Source organism: Haliaeetus albicilla, chromosome 3 (assembly GCF_947461875.1).
Source record: "Haliaeetus albicilla chromosome 3, bHalAlb1.1, whole genome shotgun sequence".
Taxonomy (NCBI): domain Eukaryota; kingdom Metazoa; phylum Chordata; class Aves; order Accipitriformes; family Accipitridae; genus Haliaeetus; species Haliaeetus albicilla.
Genome location: NC_091485.1, coordinates 8,922,759 through 8,935,014, shown reverse-complemented (window position 1 = coordinate 8,935,014; position 12,256 = coordinate 8,922,759). Strand labels below are relative to the sequence as shown.

Genomic DNA, 12,256 nt, shown 5'->3' with positions numbered 1-12,256 from the left:
GACTTTACCCTTCTGTGTCCCCACAAGAACTAACAACAAACTGGTATGAAAAAATGTTCTGTACCTTCATAAGCACATGTAATGCTTTATTTTAGCTATTTTAGGTTGGAGAGAATACGCGTAGTGTCATTAAGGGTCATGCATTTGACTTCACCGGAACTGAACAATCGCCTTAAAAATAACTTCTATCTGTTTCTGAGTTTTAAAAAAATTCCGTGCCATTTGTTACATGTTTTTAATTGGTCTGAAGGATAATACCCATTTAGCATTTTTTTTTGAAAACTGTAACGTTAATATCCTGTAACATTAATCTCCCTCCTTCAAACAAAAAAGAGACCTAGAAGCACAGGGGATAATCCCAGTAGCCCATACAAGCAAGCCCTGTTCTGTCAAGATGCTGCTGTACTGGACTGGGAGTCAGGAGAAAGACATTCATTTTGTTTAGATAATGTTCTTTTTTTTACAGAATGCTTCTGTTAAAGCTCTGCAGGCATATTTAAGTTTAGAACTGTTGATCCTGCAATCTGAATAATTCTTTAAAGTTTCATCTAATTATTAGTTTTAGTGCTCAGAGACTTTGGTGGATAATATCTGGAGAAGCTTGCTTCCATAAAACTAGGGGCACTCCAAAATGCCAGAAGTGTAGGTGGCATGAGAGCTTTTAAGAATCCACCATGATATCTCTACAGGAGACATTTCACCATTTCTACTGACCATTCATCACTAATTTGTGTGAAGAAATGTTTCAAATACCAATCCATTGACATGGAACCAGATTCTCCTCCACATTACAAGAGAACATCGAATTAAGGGGAACACAAAAGTTACTACTGACATTTGGGTCTAAAAAGGTATAACAGAGAAAGCAGGAGGGGAATCCTCCCTCTTCCTCTCCCCCCTCTCCCCACCCTGATTCAGTAGGTCACCAGATGGTGTGATACTCCTAAGTATGGTCCTAAAGAAGTGAAGAAAGTGAGAATACCTTATAATGCAGAATACCTTATAAAACTCTCTTAGTTTCCAATCATTTCTCCAAACTGCTATATAACAGAGTTTAATAGGTTAATTTTCAGCTTTACAAGGGAAGTGACATGCAAGTGTCTTCATACAGCGTCATGGTGTGAAAAGAACCTACAGGAACTGAGTAGGGCTTTTTACTAACGCTATTTATCCTAGTGAAAACAATAATACCCAGAAGCAGAGCAACTTCCTCCAAAGAAGCTATGCTGGATTCAGGGGGTACTTGGATCACATAAAAGTTGGAACCCTTACTGTGAACCACTGTAAAATTCATGACGCATAAACATAGTTTCTCACGTTAGGGCTCTGACAAAAACGGTTAATGGATTTTCTTGGATTTATTAATAGTGTAAAGAGGTGACAGTCAAAAAGTATTGTGCTGGAGTTTCTGGTCTACTGTAGGCATTTCCAAGGTATTTTTCAGACAGGTATGAATGTGCTTTGCTCCTTCTTTTAGGCAACCAGCAGGAATTACAACCTATGTAACCACAATGAGATGCAGCAGGGAACTAAGCTAACACGTTCTGGCTCTCTGGCAGTGGTCTCCAAACTTTTTTGATCATGAACCCCTATGAGTAAAAATTGTTGAGCATGCATCCCCAATGCATGTATATTTATTTATTTATAAATTACATACATGTTCTTGCTACTGTACTACTATATTATGCTTATAAAACATAAACAAAAAATAGAAATTAAAAGGATGAGATAAAGATTAAATAATATTTTTATAATTATTTTATTTATTAGAGGTATAAAAAAACCCCTTCTTGCTCTCACTAAAGCAATGTGATTGAATATCCTTCATTATTTTTCAAACTCTTGGTTTAACACTTGGTGATACAGCAATTTGAAGGTCTGGTTCTAAGTCCAGTTTATTTCAATACTTGGTTTTAATGGCTGCTAGCTGAAAATAGTACTTCACAGAGATATGTAGATCCAAATGGAAACCATACATCACTGGCTACACTTACTAAACCATGATATTAATTTTTAAGCCCCATCCACCACTTACACAAAGGTTTTTGTTGAATTTTGGCTAGTAAGTTTCCATCTTCCCTGATGGCAATCAGTTGTTCTTGCAAACTAATCAGAAGGTGTTGCATTTTTATATATTAAACAACTAGCTTCAAAACCCACGGAAAACTCTTGTTGGGGAGATTTTTAAACGGGCTAGAAAATTCAGTTTCCATGTTTTTTAAGTGTACAGATATGAGAGTTTTTATTAGGTGACTTGCATCATTCTTGGCAACAAAATCACGTAATGATCAAAACATTTCCAAACATCTGTTTTCAAAATGCTCTCTCCATAGCCCAAGTTTCCTCTGAAAGGTAGTGACTTGCTCACCCATTGTTAAAATGTCACCTTCACGTTGAAGGGACACATTAAGTGTGTTTATTGTTTTGACAATATCCACTATGGACAGCTTCTTGTCATCACAGAAAAGGTCAGCAAGTTTGGAACACTTGTCTTTTTGTGAAAGAAAAATGTGTAACATCTTCAAGTTCAACAACTTTTTAAGCACTTCACCATAAGAAAACCAGTGAACCCCGGTCGGGTACAAAAGATTTTTGTGGTCATTCCCCATCTCATTACAGAGTATTGTAAATATTCTAGTATTTAAAGGTCGTCTTTTTTTTTTTTAAATAAAATTAATCACATTGATAGCACCCTGCAGCACTTCATGCACTTTTGGCTCCAGCTTCTTTGCTGCAAGAGCTTGTCTATGACTGACACAGTGAAGGAATTTCACGTGTGATGCTAGCTCTGTAACCTTACCCTGGAATACATTTTTTATTCCAGCTGCTCCATTAGTGGTTACACATACACATTTTTTTCATAAAACTTTACTCTTATTAAAGAAGACATTTACTGCCAAGAATGTATCTTCAGCAGTACATTTTTCCTTTAGTGGCTCACAAAAAAGTACTTCTTTATCTGTTTCATTTTTGAAGCAGAATCCAGCAAATACCATAAGCTGAGACATGTCAGAAACATCTGGCCTTGCACCCAGCAGCATTAAACCTCCTGCACTGCGTGATTTGTTCTAATACCTGTTTGTTCAACTCTTCAACTCTTCTGTGCATCTTCCAACAGTATTTGCTGACAAAGGAATAGACTTCAGTTTGTCGCTGTGTTGTTTTCCTTGCATTATTTCAGCCATTTTTACCACAGCAGGAAGAAGAGGCATTGCCCTAATAGTATGGGGCTTTTTGTCTTTTGCTATTAATTAAGAAACCTCAGAATTTGCTTTTAAACATCATTATGTTTAGTTATGTAAAGTACTGGAGTGAGTATCACATGACTTTAAACTTCACTGAAAAAATTCTAGAGGTTTGTCTTCATGTTCTGGATGCTTAACTTCTAAATGACTTTCTAATTGTAATGGCTTCATATACTATCAATAGGTAATGTCTCAAGGCACAATATACACTTCGGGCGAGGTTCATTGTTAGCAGCAGTAGCTATATATCCATATTTCAAATAGTCGTCTCGATAATTTTGCTTTTTTTTTTTGGCTGACTTCTTGTCAGATCTGGTTAGCTCATCATTGTTTTTATCTTCAATGTGGCTGATGAAGAGCTCGTACTAGCAGTAGAAGTGTCAGCTCTGCCATTTTCTTCTTGTTCACTTGTACTGGCGTTATCAGTATTATCTTCAATCTGCGGTTTCTTTGCAGAAATCTTTTTAAGCCACTTGTCCATTTTGTAGTTTAGTAAAAACTAGATAGTATAACCCATAAATCCACTTAAGTGGTCACACGTAAACTGTAATACACTTCTGAGTTGTGAAGTACACACTCTTCCCTCAGGGCACTTCAGGAACCCTACATGACCATCTGACACATGGACCAACTAAATGCACGAGTGTAAGTCTGTATATTAAATATCACTAAAGCTTAATTTCTCCCTTATTTTTTTAGATAAAAATAAGTATAAACGGAAGTTCAACTGTTTTCTTCCTGCACCCCAACGGATCGTCTTGCACACCCTCTGGGCTGCACACACCCCTGTTTGGAGACCACTGCTCTATGGGATTCTCAGCCCTACTCACTCTTTAGCTGGGCACAGTTCAGAGTTTGCCAGCATCTATCTGGATTGCACATAGATGGAGGCAATCTGTACCCACCTGCAAAAAGACATACACTTCAAGACATATGCCTATAAAAAAGACATATGCTTAAAGTACCTAGAGTCCCTATACACTCCTCTCCCAAGACTGAAGATAGCCAATTCTATCCAGTTTTTCCACTAAAAGCAATGCCAAGAAACAACTCGAAATTTAGAGGAAAACCATAAGATTGATTTGCAATTTGGAAATAGACTGTACAATAAGAGACTAAATGAGCTCTAAGATGGATTAAGACAGAACTGAATCATGATGATACAGTCTGTACATGATAAATTACCTACTTAAGGAGATTTTCTAACTCCAATCTCTTTAATCTAGCAGACAAAAATACATAAAATATAGTGACTGGAAGTTAAAGATGAAAGAAGACACATTTTTTAATGTGTATTGCTAGCCATTAGGACAGTGACAAAAAATACAGCAAATTTCCCAGCCTTCTGATATTCTTGAGCACAAATATGCAGGAAACAACAAGATTATACATATATGAATTAGATTCTGTAGCATTTTTCCTTAGCAAATCAAGAAAATATCTGGGTTTTGACTATGAAGCAATGATTTCATGCTGGAGATATAACTAAGCTTTTATATTTTGAACTTCTTACTGGCATCCAGTCTAACCCCCACTTCAAAACCACACCTTTCGTTTACTTGCATCTCAGTGTCTATGTTGACAAAATGAGAATAAATACCCATAGATAATAAAAATATCAAGTTCTTTTTAACTATTTAAGATCTACTGATGAAAAACACTGATTAATTCCATTTCACTGGCAGCAACCTGTGCACACAAAGCAGTAATGTGATGCATTGGGTCTGGCTGGAATGAAGTTACGAAGTCAACTTTCTTCACAGCAGCCTGTGTGGTGCTGTGCTTTGCATTTATGGCTAAAACAGTGATGATAACCCACCAGCGTTTTGGCTATTGCTAAACAGTGCTTGCACTGTGTCAAGGTTTTCTCTCTGCCCCCTGCTCCCAAAAGTCAGTAAACGGAATAGGTAAGATGTTGGGAGGGGACACAGCTAGGACAGCTGACCCAAACCGACTGAAGGGATATTCCCTACCATATGATGTCATGGTCGGCAATAAAAGCTCAGGGAAAGATTTTGTACATCAAACTACACAACACTGTGTTAAGATCTACTAGTATGTAACAGGCTTTTTAAAGAAAAATACCGAGATTTTAATGCCAGAAGGAAATGTATCAATCATTCAGTCTGAACTCCTGTAAAATAGAGGGCATAATGCTTTAGTCAGAAAGTACTGCATCAAAATGACGTAATGAAGATTGACAGAATCTCAGCCTTTAATGAACAAAATCCTTTTTGAAAGTCCTTTCTGTCTTGGAGACGGGTGAGAACTTTTACTTTTTACTGCAGATACATTCTTAGGGTCACACACGGACTCTCAGGTGCCAGGGAGTTTAGCATTTGCTTATCAAGAAGTTGTATTTAGCTTTCTTTTTTCACAGATAAAAGTTTGCAGATAGGCCTAACTACAGCTGAGAATGTTTTGCTTCCTTGCATTGCCAACTGAAATGCAAACATCCATACTGTGTACATCTGAAAATACTTGCATTAATTTTCCTTGCCTGTCTTTCATTCTCACACTAAATGTTACAGGAAAGAAGTCTCATACTGATAATCAAAAATGAATGCGCACTCAGGACTAGTCTACAGTTTTATTTTAAATTGACGTAGAATTTCTATCATAGTATCAAAGGATCTGGGAGCCTGTCTTGTTTAAGGTTACTTGGATTTTTAGTAAATGTAAATCACTTCATCATGAATTACCACAGACTGCTAAACATTCATTCAGCAGAAGTGATATTTCCACAAGAGAAATAAAAATTAATCCATTTAATTGCATTTAACCATTTTCTTATGCAAATATATTAAGCCAGTATTCAAATCCCGGTATGTTCCAGATTTTAGTCAGAACTGCCTGATTTGTTGACTTTGATTACTGCCACTAAACTCCTATCAATGAGAATAGCTGCCACAACATAGCAATACTCTATTGTTTTTTTTGGTAAGGGACTATAGACAAGGGAGGTTAGAGGAGGTGCTAAGAGGCTAGCATCTGGAAAAGATAGATTAAACATTGATACTCATGTCCTGTTGTGCTCAGAAGTTATGGAATTGATGAGTTATCATCAATATGAGGTAGGGGAGGTTTAGATTGGATATTAGGAAAAATTTCTTTACTGAACGGCTTGTCAGGCATGGGAACAGGCTGCCCAGGGAAGTGGTAGAGTCACCATCCCTGGAGCTGTTCAAAAAGCACATAGACAAGGCGCTTCAGGACATGGTTTAGTGGGCATGGTTGATGGTTGGACTCAGTAATCTTAAAGGTCTTTTCCAACCTAAATAATTCTATGATCTGCCTGTTCCTGAAGGAGAATGGGGTGTTTATCTTTCTCCCCTTACTTCTAAGCATGTTACACATGGATCCTACAGGTTCTGAGTGCTTAGAGCCAGAATGCTTACTGTCAGTTTTATGGCGGTTTCTCCCCGCACCCCTCAGCACTTAGTTGGAATGAAATCAGAAGAATCAAATATTGCTCTTCCTGCAAGGAATAACACTGTATTTGTGGAAAATATTATCCTCAAGTTGCTTAGAGATGGCTTTGTCTGCTTCCTTAACCTGGCTGGAGGGGTAACAAACTTGCGCCACAGCATCAACCGTACCATCCCCTCCTCTTGATTCTGCCAAGCTCTCAGCCAGACTGCCATCCCTCCCGTAGGAGAGATCTGTGTGTCCAGGCTGCTCCTTCACAATAGAGAGCAGCTCAATACTCATTTTTCGCCTGTGTTTGCTGTTGAGCTTGCATCCATCCACCACAGCAGACCGGCAAAAAAAGTAAGTTCTCCCACTGTCTCTTGGTTATTCCAGTGAGGGAGTTTGGTGACTGCACATGCAGCTCAAGATCCTCCTGCTTGTTTTCCAGGCTGCATGCATCTGAGTACATTTGAGGCAGGTATCCCTTCACCCTGCTTAATTGTTCCTGAAGTTTCTCTTGTTCCCATCACCCTGCACCTGGTGCTTTTGACCCCTGCCTACCATTATCTCACTCAAACATGGGTCATAATCTCCCTCCCCTGTGGTTCCTAGTTTAAGTTAGCCAATGGAAAGCAGTAGGAATCTGGACAGTATCATCAATTTTTTTTCTATTGAGACGCTTCAGCTTGGGGTAAGAGGTGCCCACGGGCTATAAACATAACTTAAATTATTAGCTTAGGCTAGACACCACTGTTTAGGTGGCTAACATTACACAAAATGAATCCCAAACACAGAGCAATTCCTGTGAGCAAAGGGTGCATTCTGGCCTTGAGGAGTCATTTATGCTGGCATGTTCTCGGCTCATCATTAAAGCTGAAGCTTTACATGAGGCACACACCTTTAGTACAGTGAACATTTAAGAGGACCAAATCTGAAACTAGTCTTCTTTATAAGAATGATGGGAAAAAGTCTGTTTTATCAAGCCTATTCAGAATCAATCTTTACCTAGCTCTGTAGTTAAAAATTTGCTTAAGGGTATTGGTCAACAATATAGAGGAATCCTGCCTGAGAAAGAAAGGCTAGATCAGAGATAAATTTAAGAAATTGATGGCAAGTATTTATATGGAAAAAACTAAACAAACAAGTTATGCAAAGCATTTTAAGGACACAAAGTTTAAGCTAAGCAAGGCAGTCAAGGTGGGGGGATTTCTTTAGTTTTATATTTGTAGAGCTGCACAACGGAAAAGTAATTCCGATAGAATAGGAAACCTAAACCCAACTAGTTTCTATGTGAAAGGGTGTTGAAAAGTTCTTGCTTTTTGCCTTTGATAAGCATTTGTTCTAAAGTGTCTAATATTCACATAAACAAAGGCATCCAGGAAACCATGGGTGAGGGAATCCACCGCAGAAACCTTCATAGCAAATACTATGGTTTTTCATTTCAGCAAGCTGGACAAGCAAAGCACAGCTGGTCTGAGGGCAGACCTTGGGACCAATTGCAGAAGGCTGACAAGGGTAACACAGAGCACTTGTCTGTTCCACCAGTGCAAGAGCAAACACTTTTGCAATCATTAGACCTGACAGAGGCAAAAAATGAGTTTTTTACTAGGCTGTAGGCAAATTAGTTTGCTAGTACATCAGAACGTCATACAGGCTGAAATTAAACAAATAAAGCTCAAGTGAGGAAAACGACTGGAAAGCAAAACAAGAGCTGAAGGCTACACTGCTGCATATCATAATCAAAAGATAATTCATATATTTCCCTCCTCTCCTTCTCCAGGGCATACTATTTCAATGTGATGCAGAGAGCCCTACAATCTCCCGTACTGTGAGGAGTATAACTTTTCAGTATAGCCAAAGAAATATACCAGAGCTGGGAACTTCGCAAGCAACGCACTGCATGAGCATTGCAATTTGGATCAGTGCTAGCCTAGGGGTCTCTGAACTCTTATGAATTCTTACTGTGATTGTCAGGACTGGATACAAAACCCCATAGTAAAAATGCAGATTTATATAATTTGTTCTAAGCATGTTGAAACAGATTTTCCTCCCTTATACTTTCCAACTACTGATTTTAATGCTGATATAAATTGCTGGTTTACAGTCTTAGAGAGAGAAGATGTCTTGAAAAGACATGTGGACATCTTCTTGATGAAGCTAGGCAATGATGAAAGTTACTTGGAGGAAATGAAAGGCTACACTTTTCATTGATAAAATTGCTGCAGCTGGATTCTGCAATCCCATTCTGTTTAAAATTAGTATTTCATATACAGAATCACTTTAGATAGATGAAGGATACAGTAGACCATACCTCTACTACATGCAACCTCAACAGGCAGAAGGATCACAGAAGGGAATTTTTCAAGCTGGAGGCACGACAAGATTCTGAGGAGTTCAGGACAAAGCAAAGCGGGGGGAAAAGGGCCAAGTAAGGTCTGGGGAAAACATTCCAGCTTCCTTCTTAGTGACTGCAAACTAGCAGTTTGTTGTGTCCTGTACTTGAAGGCAAGAGTAACTATGGGGGAGTATGGTTCTGTACTGAATAGGAGGTTTGTTTTATGGATGGATTCTTGCTTCTGTAGGAAGCCATGGTTTCAGCAATCACCATGCAAAGCACCACTCCTGGTAACTGCAAAGCCATAGCCTCCTGTTTCCCACACATACGCCTTGACTAATGCATTTTTCTAAATACCCTTGTTTATTCACTTATTAGGAAAGGCAACTGCATCCTAGGGTACGCAAATGAGACAGCTTAACAGCTTTCCCCAGTCCTTGATACCTGTTCGTTCTGTCTGACAAGTTGCACTTGATCGCACAGTATTATTAAGGAAGGTTTGGCCTGCCCATTAGGACCTGCTAATGCCATATATCATCTTGTCTCTCATGGTGCAGTTTTAGTTTCTCTTAGCAACCCCTATTTAGATTGGAGATGGAAAACATGTCAGAACAGATCTCCACCATGTCTCTACACTGCAAACAAAGGCACAGTAAAGACACTCCTGCTCATGCCACATTACTAACTCTGTGTATCTAAGGAATGACTAGAACAGTCTCTGCAGAAGACCAGCCAGCATCTGCTCATTTCTTACCATCCAAACAACTGCCAGCTCAATGTCCATATACAGGCTGAACCTTAAAAACAGTTTTGTAAGTGAAATGTTCTCTACAACACTATCTAATTCTGTTCTATAATCCTCCTCCCTTTAGTACATGTGTAATTTGCAGAATGAAGTACAAGAATTCACCACCCACCTTCCTCCCTCAGAGCAGTGCAGAGCAAATATAAGCATTTCTTGTTATGCATCTGTTTAAGAATATCTGGACACATTCCTTGTTTTCCACCTACACCGTACCCTTCTGGAATGGGCTGTGCTCCCATTTATTACAGTAGCGAAAGTACTTGGAGTTGCTGCCAGAAAAGGATGCAGATGTCTGCCACTCTGCTGATTAGGGCTCCGTCCTGGCGGTGGGCTGATGTGAGTTTGAATTCCTTTAAAGGATTCAAAGAGAAGAGAACAAAAAAGAGAATTTCCACTTCCTTCATGTGTTCTTGAAAGAGAAGCTGAGGCAAAAATATCATCATCTGCAGAAGTAGCTTTCTGAAATAAAGAACTGACCTCCATTCAGCCTTGGAAGTACAGACAGTAGCACTCTGGGGTCTAGAAAATCATTCAGGAATGTGAATCCTGCATGTACAGAAGCACATCTCTACAGCCACACAGAGGAAGGCTTTAACTTCCTTGAAAGGGACAGGATTTAGAATACATGGAAATCTTAGACTCTTGGGTACCTTTACTAGTTCCTTGGTCTGTGTGCTGTCATCTCTGACTCTGATTTTGGAAATGCATCCAAACCCGATGTATCCACTACTCCATCAGTTGCATAAGGAGGAAGAACAACTGATCGGCACAGGTCTTGGAGCTAGGGACAAGGAGCCTAAACACTTTTACAGACCTAGCTTTATGAGCCTCCTTAAAGCTTCCTCTAGTGTCAAAGCAATTGCAAAGAGCTCTGGAGATGAAGCCAAGACAGCGACTGCAATAACATTTTTAGTGAATGCAACTCCTATTTAACATGTATGCAATTTAGCTTTTGACATTTACAGAAAGGGTTGTCTCAAGTTCTCTTTAACTGTATTGACTGCAGTCAAAGTTTAGAAATGTGTGTGCTGGAAGCACTCATGCATTCATTCAGCCAGGGAATACTAATACAATGTCCAAGTAGCTTGTGTGATCTGGACTAAAAAAGAGGCATTTGGCAAAAATTGTTCATAATGAACTTATAACACACTCAAGTGTGTCTTCAATATCATAACAGTATGATTATTATCGTAACATTTTCAATAATCGTCAGTTTGATTAATTGTGTATTTTCTAACAAAAAAGAAAAAATATATTTTTATTAAATAAGTTCTCCACAAAGTGATGGAACACTGATTAAGCAAATTGAAAATCTTCACTTGCAGAAGAAGCTTATGGTTGCAATTCTGTTTGATTAGATCTAAGAAAGAACAGAGAAAGGAGATTCTTGTTAAGAATGGAGTATGTCTAAAATCCACAAGAACTTATCACTGAAAGGGACTGCCTGGGACAACCAAACAGTTAAAAAAATCCACACATGGATTTTCTTCATATGCTGTAGGCTGTAAAACACTTTCCAGAACCAAAACTTAAATATGTAATAAAATATTAAAGGCAACAGCTATAATGTTCCAATGGAAGAAAGTTTAAAAGAGAGAGGATTTGAAGCATCACCAATGTCTTATGGTCCTGCAACAGCTGGGATCTGTTACATTAAAATCCTGGAAATTCTAGGAAGCTTACTACATGTAAAGCCTAACACATATGAAGTTCTAAAGTTCATTTTCTCATTCCTGTTAACAAGATCATACAGATCATCCTTTATGATGATCTGTTTCTTCTGGTTACGTGAATGTCTTTATTCCCTGTGTCATCTACAACTTTCACAAGTTTATATGTTGTTGTCCCCAAAGTAATGAATTAATACACTGAAAACAATTGGTCCCAGGGCTATTCCTTTAAAAAAAAAGTCACTGTCAACTTTTCTATCCTGAGAAGTATCCTTATAATACTATTTGCTACAGTCCTCCCTCTGGCTGTGCTCCTGAACTGCCTTAGAACTCCCTGCACCCATCCTACCACCTCTGTTCCACCCAGCTCCCGCAGGGCACTGTACCAACCAACTTAGATTTCAGCTAAACATCAATATCCACACTAGTATTTCTAAGAAATCAATTATCTTACCATCTCTGACATAATCTTCCTTTGATAAAACTATGTTGTGATTTATCTTTCCTGCCCTCTACTTCCCTGTTTATTCTTTCCTTCAAAGCTTTGCTATTCCTGCATCCCATGCAGACACAGCAGTCTGTGCAGCAGTCTCCAGGCTTTGATTTGGGACCGTCTGGGAACAAGATCCAGGATCATCAGGGAACTCCTGGGAACCCTCTGAGAAACTTGAGGGTGCCTGCTTGCTGTCAGGCAAGGATGAGATAAGGGGAGCCATGAGGGTGTGGGCCCAAGGATGCCCTAGCAACTTCTCATGAGCATGATCAGATGCCCTCGACCCACGGTGACTGG

The 12,256-nt window shown here is 38.9% G+C and overlaps 1 protein-coding gene across 2 annotated transcripts in view; it reads right to left on the bottom strand.

Moving 5' to 3' along the window:
* Window positions 1-12,256, bottom strand: part of GABBR2 (gamma-aminobutyric acid type B receptor subunit 2) — a 495,489-nt gene that overhangs the window by 274,350 nt on the left and 208,883 nt on the right. The gene's annotated exons all lie outside the window — the stretch shown is intronic.